At 45.7% G+C, this 10,652-nt stretch overlaps 1 long non-coding RNA gene across 1 annotated transcript; it reads left to right on the forward strand.

Moving 5' to 3' along the window:
- The first annotated feature begins 10 nt into the window (after positions 1–10).
- Positions 11–2,657, forward strand: LOC116094410. Its single transcript, XR_004120094.1, has 2 exons — positions 11–531; positions 932–2,657. It is a non-coding gene; the product is annotated as an uncharacterized LOC116094410 (long non-coding RNA).
- The last annotated feature ends 7,995 nt before the right edge of the window (positions 2,658–10,652 follow it).

Here is a 10,652-nt window from a genome sequence, read left to right on the forward strand (position 1 = left end):
AGAGAGAGAGAGAGAGAGAGGCTGGTGGGCTGGTGCGGAGGAATGCTGGCTGGCTCCAGCAGGCCGGGCGTTCGACCGATTCCCTGGATGAAGAATTAAAACTAGAGTCTAGCTTGGAGAATTACTTACAGTCCTTTGTGCTAAGGATTGCAATGTAACTCTGAAGTTCCCTTTGCCTGCTAGCGACAATGGTCTGTGCCGGTCATCTGGAGAGCCCAGCGCGCTGGAGCTGTTTGGGGGAAGTAGGGAGGGGGCGCCGTCGTGTACGCCGATTTTCCACCCACCCTCGCCTAATCAGGCGGCTCTCAATCAGGTTTTCAACATACTAATCTTGATCTAAGAGCTCCTATCTCTGCATAAGCGGAGGAAATGATTCGTTTTTAGAGGCTTCCGGGTTTAGAGAAGGAGGACGTCAGACTGGAGTCTAAAGGGCTGGTCTGGCGTCCGCCCTGCTCCCGGCGCCCGGCGGGACTGCGACCTCACCGGCGGCATAATTGTCTGTGTCCAGCGCGCTCCCGGGGCTACCCCGTGGTAAGTGCGTTCCCGGTCCTGGCGACTGAGGCTTTGGCTTGGGGTTTGGGCTGGAGATGGGCAGAGGGAAAGTGAAGGTTTTGTCTTGGAAAGCCAAGGCTGAGTTGCCGGGGTCTTGGGCCTAATGACCTTCTGGCCCCGTGTATACCGCTTGCCTAAGAATCCCTAGCTTCTCCTTGCCCGCAGGCAAACTAGAGCTTGCTGCTTCTCGGATCAGGATCAGAGAAAAAGTTCGCTTTCTGCTCTCTTTCCATGATAAGTGTTGGAGAAAAAAAAATTACAAAGCACTTTTCTTTAAAAAAATCAGAATGAGTTTTTAGCCCCCTTTCCCCCCAATTGAGATCAATTTTGGACGAAACACAGTAAAAATGTATATATATATTATCTTGCTTGTCTGTAGGTGGGAAAAGAAACCAGCCGCGCCTTGTTGGTGCCTTCCTATTGGACTGAAATTTCTAGAAGCCACTGTTCATCAAATGAAAACCAGAAAGGAAGGCCCACTAGGAGGTCGGCCAACACTCTGGATTTCCTGGTTCTCTTCAAGGAATGAATGGAGTAGGAAAGAAACTTAGTCTGTTCTGTTCCCGGGCTGTGCGACTCACGCAAATTCCGAGGCACTACGTGTGTCTTGCTAAAAACCTTGGGGTTGGGTGCTGGAAAGGGTCTGGACCGGGTTCGTCGCGCCAGGCCTTAGTCCAGGACCGGAGAAGGAGAGAATCTACCCGACACTCAGAGCTTCCACCTTGGCGAAGAGCTGCCTAATTGGATGGCGAGCTGCTGCAAAATTTGCGGTCTTCTAATAACCCTTCTCTTCCTCCTTGACGATTCCTATCACAGGCATAAAAATGATATTTTCACACCCGCCTCGGACGGTAGGAGCTGTTTATGAACATCAAACATCAATGGTTCGGAAACGGCTGCATTGACTGAGGTCTCTGGAGTTCGATGTTTAAAAGCAATATATCCGAATTTGAAAATTATTACTCGAAGTAGTAAAAGTCCCCGCCAATTTAACTATTGAACTCTGCGCGTCTGAGCTCCTTGTGCTAACTACAAGTTTGAAGGAATTTATCCCAGAACTTGAGCAAAAGGCAGGTCATACACTGGCTCTCAGCTTTAAATGATGCCCTCTCTTGGGCTGTGATCCTCCAGAGAGCTGGCAAGGGCTCACAAAATCCTAGTCTAGACATGGCTGGGACCTGGGGAGAAACCTAAGCAGAGTAGCTACAGTGGCCTAACCAAAGTCTAGCTTGGCTGTGCCGCACTTTCTCCAACCTAAGACCCTGTACCACGTCGCGGCACAGTCGGTCAGCCCAAGGATTATCCGCTGTGCTAGAGGAATGTGTGACCTTGGCTCCCAAAAAGGAACTGTCCACGTCCCTGAAGAGAACGCCCAGTTATGTTCACCCTGAAACTGTGAGTGAGACCCTGGGGTGTTGGTTGCTGTCTTTGGATTGTTGCCCACTTCGTGTGTTCGTCGGAGTCTGGAACATGGAGAAAAGAGAACGTCCAGAGGTTGGTTTTGTTGCTAAAAGCATGAGGCTGGTAATCTGCATTTGCACTCAGGGGCGTCGAGTGTGAAACTTACTCACTTTGGGACTTAAACTGGATCCAGTCTCGGAGAAAATAGAGGTGAGATCAGTCTCGAAAGAGAACGGCGCCAAGATGGATGCCTGAAGGCGATTTTCGGCTAGTCGAGTCTGAGAGCCTGAGGGGTGGGGAGGGTGTGAGTGACTTTCTTTAAAAGGCACACACAGGACACCTGGTGTGCAGAACAATGCTGCTCTCCTTGGCTCTGTGGGAAGCCTCCAGGTCTTGATGAAGATTAATTCTGGAGATCCTAGGTGGGAGAGCCAGGTTTTGCTTAACCAGAGCCTGCACCTGAGCATCAGGAAACCTGGACCCATTAAATGGGCAGAGAAATAAAGTGAGAAGAGAACTTGGGGGCCATCAGGAGCCCGAAATTAGTAGAGAGGGCGACCTGGAAGACGCCTAAACGATAGCTCAACACCATCTATGCAGTGTGACATTCTCAAATCCACACTCTCGACTAAAGCACGCATGTGGTTGGGGACTCGGGTGTTTTGTGCCTTTTGTCCTGACCAATAAACCAGGAACCTCGGAAACTTGACTGTTGTTTATATAGGATCAGAAAACTCCAACCAATAGTCGTCACCTCCCTGGAGTTTTCTTACAGGTTCTAGGCACTCCCCTCCCCAAGGTGATCCAGCTTTGAGTTCCCCGGTCTGGGGTTGGGGGAGACCCAAGGCTGGAGGTGCACCCAGGTCACTCTCCCGGACCTGAGTCCATTCTTCTCCGTTCCATAATTGGAATTAAGCCTCAGCCAGGGTGGCAAAAAAGCCACACTCCATCTTAAAGCAACAGCCCAGGAACCAATGGAGTTTCTGCAGCCTGGAGTCGGGGTGCAGAGTACTGTGAGAGAGAGCCTCTAAAGTTTGCTAAGGGAACTAGGGTGCCTTGGTGGCTAGCAGGATGCCCACAGCTTTGGTGTCTGTGGCCCCCTCAGCAACACTCCTCTGTCATGTTCTGCCATTTCCTCTTAACAGATCTTGTAAAATGATGCATTTACCATCAGTGGCCACAGAAAAACTCTAAACCATATTTTTAAAAGTTAAGAACTTTATATGTGGATTTCAACTACGGGAGACTTGGCTCTTGTAACCAAGGCAATGTTTCTCTTCCACGTCTCCTCCTTTCTCCTCTCTCCCTTCTTGCTTTCCTTGGGATGGGGGTTGGGGGTGTTAAAGAGCTAATTGACGTGCTGTCTATTAATTAGAGGTTTGAAGCTAGTCTACTTGCAGTCAGGTATTGAGGAATTTACTTTAAGACTTCGGTTTTATCATCTACAAGGTCTTTATCTAAGGGCACCACTAAGAAGTTGTTATATGAATGTAAATAATGCTTGAATAAGTGTTCACCCACACAGTAGTCTCAGGGTGGCTGCAATTCTCACCTTCTCTGCCTATTCTCCCATGCTTCCCTAGAGAGACCCTGGAGTGGAAGCATCACCAAAGATCACACCAAGAGGTCGGACAGGCCAGGTTCTTGGCTGTCTGGTGTGCCGCATTTGGCCCTGTTATGGCTTCAGACAGATCTGTTGTTTGAAGCAGGTGTGTGTCTCCAGGAACTTCTGAGGCTCTAGGAGAGAGCAGTCAGCCTGGAGCCCCTTTTACTGGGAGCTTTAGCTCCCCTCATCCGCTCCGTGTTCCAGCTTACCCAAACTGTTCTTTTCTCCCAGCTTGATCATGAGGCTAATCTTATGCATTTAAAAAGCAGACACCAGGGTTTCTGTAGATGTGTGCAAGCATTTGAGTACATGAGCATGAACCTAGATGTGGTAGATGTCTTATCAACTGCCCCACCAGTGATCGGGAGCACATTCCAAATTTTAACCTGCTCAACAATACTACATGTTCAAATCTACACACACTACATAGAAGCTGCATTTTTAGTCTTTCAGCCATATGGCTCTTTTGGGTGAGTTCAGAAAGGCACATTTCGGTATATGTGTTTGGTATATGTGACATGATTCTTTTTAGAGTTCAGGAGAATTGGTTGTGACCTCCTCCATCCCTTTCCTCCTGGGAGTTCTGTCTGCCTCCATGCTCCTAGGTAAACAGAGGTTCTGGTATCCAGTGGTGAAGTATGCTCTATTCTACTCTCACTGACACCTGACCAATAATAGCAGGGAACAACGGAGGAGGGAGGAGTAGCACAGAAAAAAGCCAGAAGAGGGGAAAATGGAAAATGTCTTCAACCCACAGTGAAGTCGTTGTCCTTCCCTCACAGCTGGTGTTTACCTGCATCAAATGGATTCATCCTGGATGACTCCATCAATAAGGGGGCCTCTGTACTAATAGTGTGCAGAAGGTAAGCCCTTTTTTGTAACTTTCCTTTTAGACTTGTCTACAACTGGCTCTGTAACTATATATGAAGAGCCAGAGCCTGGCAAAACCAGACTATCTTACTCACTACCATCCGTGGGAAAGCCTTCAGAAATAGTCTCCTAACACAAACAGGGAAAGCAAGATGACGCCAGCAGGTACATCCCATGGAGACAGGAGTTAGTCTCCTGTCTCTCTATAACCTGATTTCATACCTGGTGCTGGACAGTAAAAGTTCTGGCCACAGCACACTTACTCCCTTCTCTGCTTGTTTCTTTCCAGCACATCCTTCATTGTTGGCACCTTCCTGTTCAGGAACTACTATTGATTTCTCCTCCTCCTCCTCCTCCTCCTCCTCCTCCTCCTCCTCCTCCTACTACTACTACTATTACTACTCCTCCTCCTCCTTCTCTTCCTTCTCTTCTCCCTCGAAGAGCTTAAGCAAGGAAGGGAGTAGAGAATCTGACCATAAAATTATGGGAACTTGGGTTCCAATCTTCATTTACCATGAGTGAACTCTTCGGGTTTCAATGTGTATAATGGAAGTGGACACCTGCCTTGTCTTCCTGGGAAGCCATAGGAGGAGTAGCCTCTGAACCTGGAGATACTACATCGAATCATTGCAGGGACACCTGGGACTATTATGGTGTATATTGTAGGGACACCTGGGGATACTACAGTGTGCCATCAGGGACATCTGGGGCTAGTACAGTGTATCATTGTAGGGACACCTGGGGATACTACAATGTATCATTTCAGGGACATCTGGGATAGACAATATGTGTGTTCAGTGACATCGAAGCCTCTTTGTTCTCAGCACACACAGAGCTCCTATGCATATTATCAGATGCTGACACAGGTTTTGTTTCAGGAAAAGAATGTGGTCCAGAGTAGGTGGTAAAGTTTGGGGCTGAAGTCATGGGGAGCCAGGTTCTTTTGCTGCTGTGTAAGGTCTATCCCAAACTTAGCCCTCCTCCACCCTGGCTGTGCCACCCTGTCTAGGACCCCCAGGAAACCTGATGTCTGGGATTCCAGTTCTTGGAAAGGGCTGTAATGAGGGTACCAGCTATGATCCTGATTAGTTCACCCACTCCTGGGGGCAGGGTGGTGGTGGGAAGGCTCCATCCTGTTCATGAGTCTCTCACATGTACCAATAATACTTGCAAATGCATCAGGAGCTGTTGTAGGCTTTTGTAAATGTGGCAAAACTCAACTTTTAAAGAGCAGTCAAGCCCATGAATTTCAAGCAAACTCTTTTCAGGAGGGACTCGGGCCTACTCACTCCCATCCCCCAAAGTGTGTGTGGCTCAGGCCATCAGAGGTGTGACACTTAAATCACACCTCTGGAAACCTACACTTAGAAGGGAGATGGAACACCTGTAAGTTGTCCTTTGACCCGAACAGGCTAGCTGTGGCACATGTTCTCCCATAACAAACAGAAGTAATTTTTTTTTTTTAAAAAAAAATATAAGGATTGTTTAACATTGCATCACCTTTGGAAAATATTCTGACTTAGTGTATTCATTATTATTATTATTATTGTGTGTATGTCTTGGAGTCAGTAGGCAGAGTTTTTTTTCCTGAACATTTTAAAATGATTTATTTATTTATTATATGTAAGTTCACAATAGCTGTCTTCAGACACACCAGAAGAGAGCATCATATCTCATTACGGATGGTTGTAAACCACCATGTGGTTGCTGGGATTTAAACTCAGGACCTTCAGAAAGGTAGTCAGTGCTCTTAACCACTGAGCCATCTTTCTAGCCCCCTGAATTTTTAAATATAGAAACATATCTTTAAATAATACAGCATGTAGTAAACTTTTCAATGATTCTTCCTCTTCCTTCTCTTTGGAATATTTCCACTTTCCACCAGTAATTTTAAAGAGACAATGGGGTAGAAGAAACTTCCTTTAATGAAATCTGAATCAGAGGCTAATGGTGCTGCTCAGTATGAGAAGGTTTGGCTAGCATGCGCAAGGTCCTGAGTTCCATCATGAGTTGGGGTAAGGTTGAATCAAGCTATAAAAATCTGTCTTTATAGTGGCCAGGATGGAGAGTGGGTTCAGGGAAAACTCCCTTGTCTTTGCCTCTCGAAATGGCCCTGTATACGACTAATCGCTTTCCTCAATGACTACCCACTTTCTTGAGTTGCCTGGGCATCATTATAAGCAGCTGTTGATGAGCACCACATAACTTTTTCTACTGTGACACCTGTCCCCGACATCTGCGATGTCCACTTTACAGATCAGCAACTAAAAGCTCTGAGAGATGCCTGCCTCACAGAAGCTGGACATAGACACACACCAAGGTCTTAACCATTGTGTTATCCCATAACTGGCTCCCCCAACCCCCTTGGAATAATAGAAGTGAAGAGTTGTCATCTGGTTTTGGCAGTAGAAGGTGGGAGGTTGGAGGGTCCTAAGCATCAATTTCAAGGCTTGTGTGCTGTGTAAAGGACACCCCCCCCCCCCGCCCCCGTAGCAAACAGGCAAGAGATAGGGTAGATCGCATGCTGGACATGCACTTTCTCACAGCCTGGGGTCATAAATATTGTTGCATTTCCTTGGTAACTCCCACACTGCAGGCTAACAGGCTTCCTCTTGCTCTGCTCCAGGCCTGTGCTGCATGGGTCGGTGGTGTTCCCTCTGCAGGCCTCATTTGGATTGCCCTAGATCCACCCAGCCCTGGAGCATCCAGGAGGTGGACAGCACCCCCTTGGCCTTCGACCCAGAGGGAACTCAGACTTAGGCATGCTGCAAGCATCCCCAAACTTTGGATGTCCAGGAAGGCCACTGTGGCTGGTCATCACACCGCACTTAGTCACTGCAAAGAGTCAGAGTGTGGATCCTGCTAGGCTGGTCCTGGAATGCAGGCTACTGCCCTGCCCTTCTGCCCTGGGTGGTGGTCAGGCGAGTCAGGTACTCAGGCTTGGAATGCTTCGAAAACAGTCCTGGTTTGAAGTTGAATTTGGCATCCAGGGCGCCTTAAGACTTCTCTATGAGAAAGTCAGCTCCCTCCAGCAGTACACCCCAGGCCCCAGCCTTGGTTACCCTCAGCCCCACCAGTTTGTAAACACACAGGATACTTCTTGCTTTGGCTTTAAAAGGCTCCAGAAGGGTGCAGAAAGCTTTGAAGAGTGGAGCAGAAGGCTCCTACTCCAGTCAATTGCTTTGGACAAGACACTGCAGCAAGGATGGATTAGGCCAAACCTCTGAGGGCGGGGGACTGAAGTTCCAGGCACCTACAAAGTTTTCCTATCTTGCAACTCCATCACAGGTAGCTCAGGAGGAATGTCTAAGGATGTGGGCCTGGCCCTCCCGGAGTGGCTCAATCTCAGTCTCCCAGGAGAATTTCCCTGGGGATTGCCTGTTTGGCCTCAGTCCCCTTGCCAATCACAGCTGCCTGGCCTTTGGTCCTTTTTAAATAAAGCCATTCAATGCTGGGGCGAATGCTTGTAACTTGATTAGACACGCGTGTACAGCCCTAAAGGGGGTGTGGTATGTGTGTTTCTTCCAAGCTGATGAGAATATGTTTCGTGCCAAAGATGGACAGGGTCCTTAGGGTGCTGAATTTCTTAAGCTAAATCAAGAACTTATTTTCCCTTTGTGGAATTATCTTTTTAATAGATTTAAAAGTCATGTTCTTAATTTTGGCCATCTTGATAGAAGTTTAGTCCTAACGTATGAGCAGAAGCCAAAGGGAAAATATTTGCATGCCACCTTTAATCCGAAAAAAATTTCAGTAGAGCTTGGTGTTTGACAAGGACACGCTTTGCTCATTGCTTTCTTTTCTGGCTGGTGAGGGTGTCGTTTCTAATGCACATCTCTGTTCATTGTTTCGGCTTGGTACGGTGGTCATTTGGAACACATCTGTTCCCGATCGCTTTCCTGTGTCGAGCACACACTATCGTGTTAGCAAGATTTTGCACCATCTGTTTAAAAACATTGTTGCTGGTGCTATTTGATGCCCGGTTGAACTTTAGCCAAACTTCATTTTATACTGTTCGCTCGGCCCAGAGCATATAAAATACACTTTAATGAAATTATGCTTTTATACTTGCTGACAGGCATCAGAAACACATTTGCCCAGGTCAACAGCAGTTGTGCTAAGTGTTACAGGGGAGGGACAGCGCTGAAACACTACAGTAGTAAAGATGCTGGGGAGAGAGATTTGGAAACAAAGCTATAAAATTAAGATGAAATCATCACCCAACTAAACAGAGCACACATTCGAGAGTGGGGGCTGGGGGGCGTATTGGGAAACAGACTTCTGGGAGCTAGAGAAAGGGGGACCATGTTAGGAAACAGACTGCTAGGAGCTACTATATATTTCTGACCATTTATGTTATTTCTTCATTGTAAGCATTAAACTTAGGAACTTTATTTTTTGACATTGTTCCAAGGCTATAATAACTGGTTCACAGAATAATAAAGTACAATGGTCCTGTAATAGAATTATGTTAAATTTATTTGGAATACAATGTAGAGGCTTTTGATCTTATCTAATCAGGTATTTATTTTTTTATCTTGAGGTCACCCACAAAGGTTTGAGCACTTCAACGCAGACCTAATGTGACATTTCAAAACCTATTCAGACATGTATTGTTTGATTGCTGAGTATTATGTCTGGTAGTGGAATAATTTTCGAGGTTGTAATTGGCTGAAGAATGTGGATATAGCTCTTCTAGAATGCAGCAGTCCTGTGCTCACTTTAACTGGTTTGTTTACACCAGGATTAAGCTTCAAAATGCTAATTTCTTATGGGGGCTAAGTTATGGCTCAGAAAGCAGTCTTGAGAACCAAATGAGTAAGATATTGACCCTGGTGTCTGAAGACCAGTGTTCTCCTGATAGAAAGGGCTCCTTCCATGGACATCTGTGAGCAGGTTGCTTAGCTCCCTTGTTACCTGGACAACAGACTGCTGTGACTTACAGGTGTCTACAAAATACTGACTCAGAATGTAAACTTGCTCAATTTGTTTACTCAAGAAAATACTTTTTGCCTTGATGTCCATAATTTCTGAAGTACAATGTATCTACGATGTGTAGGTGGCTGGTATTATTTATACAGGACATATGGAGTTGAGTGCATCGTTACTGTGAGATGGATCTGGTTACAAAAGGAAAGAATTCTTATAACATCCCTGCCTATGTGTACTTTAAAAAAATTATTAATCAAGATCTCTATTTTCATTAAGCAGTTAGTTTGGATGTGTTGAAATATAACTTACATATTTTTTGGTAAAATAACCAATGTTAGTAAAATTCAAATCCTATGAATCTTCACATGTCTGGTTCCAATTAATCTGCTTAGACTATTTAATGGATAAAATAACAAACCTGATTTAGCCAATCTGGAGTTCTGCACCAATTTTCCATGGGCCTCTTTAAGGTTTAATGCCTTTTCTTACACACATTAATTCATGGCTCTGTTCTTAGAGGACCAGGATTGGCAAAGTAAATAACTATCTGCATTTTATCTCAAAACATCTTTGGCTTTTACAGCAGTTGAAGGGAGAATCCGGAGACAACTATAGATGATTACTGAGAGAGTGAGGGTGAACTATACACATATTTGTATGTGGGTTCAATTCATTGGATTTCTTTGAGTGCCTACAAGGTACCAGGTGGTCCAAATACAAGAATAACACATGGGTGGTCTTTGTTCTCTGAAAATTCCCTGTCCAGAGGGAGACCAGGCAAAGATATAATTTGTTGATACTTTCAATTCTATAATGTTTAAATCTATACCTTGGTTCTTAAATTAATAAAATTATCTGATGATCTCATGTAATTTTTCTCTATACATACACATATATCCACATACTATGAAGGCTGTCATTTGTGTGAATAAAAAAAACAAAACAAAACCAACTCACCCCACAAAGCACAGATCATTGATACAATGAGATAACTTAGAGGGTTGAACCTTCCACTGTAGGGTTTGAGCCACAGTCAGCGCTGTGGTCCACTGTAGGGCCTGAGCCACAGTCAGTGGCTGGTGCAAATTTTTTTTTTTTGGTATTTCAAGACAGGGTTTCTCTGTGTAGCCCGGGCTGTCCTGGAACTCACTCTGTAGACCAGGCTGGTCTCGAACTCAGAAATCCACCTGCCTCTGCCTCCCAAATGCTGGGAGGTTTACCACCACCACACGGTACAGATTTTTATTTTTTTGATAGAATCTCCCTGTGTCTCCCCAACTGGCTTGTAACT

The sequence above is a fragment of the Mastomys coucha genome, unplaced genomic scaffold, assembly GCF_008632895.1.
Source record: "Mastomys coucha isolate ucsf_1 unplaced genomic scaffold, UCSF_Mcou_1 pScaffold16, whole genome shotgun sequence".
Lineage (NCBI taxonomy): Eukaryota > Metazoa > Chordata > Mammalia > Rodentia > Muridae > Mastomys > Mastomys coucha.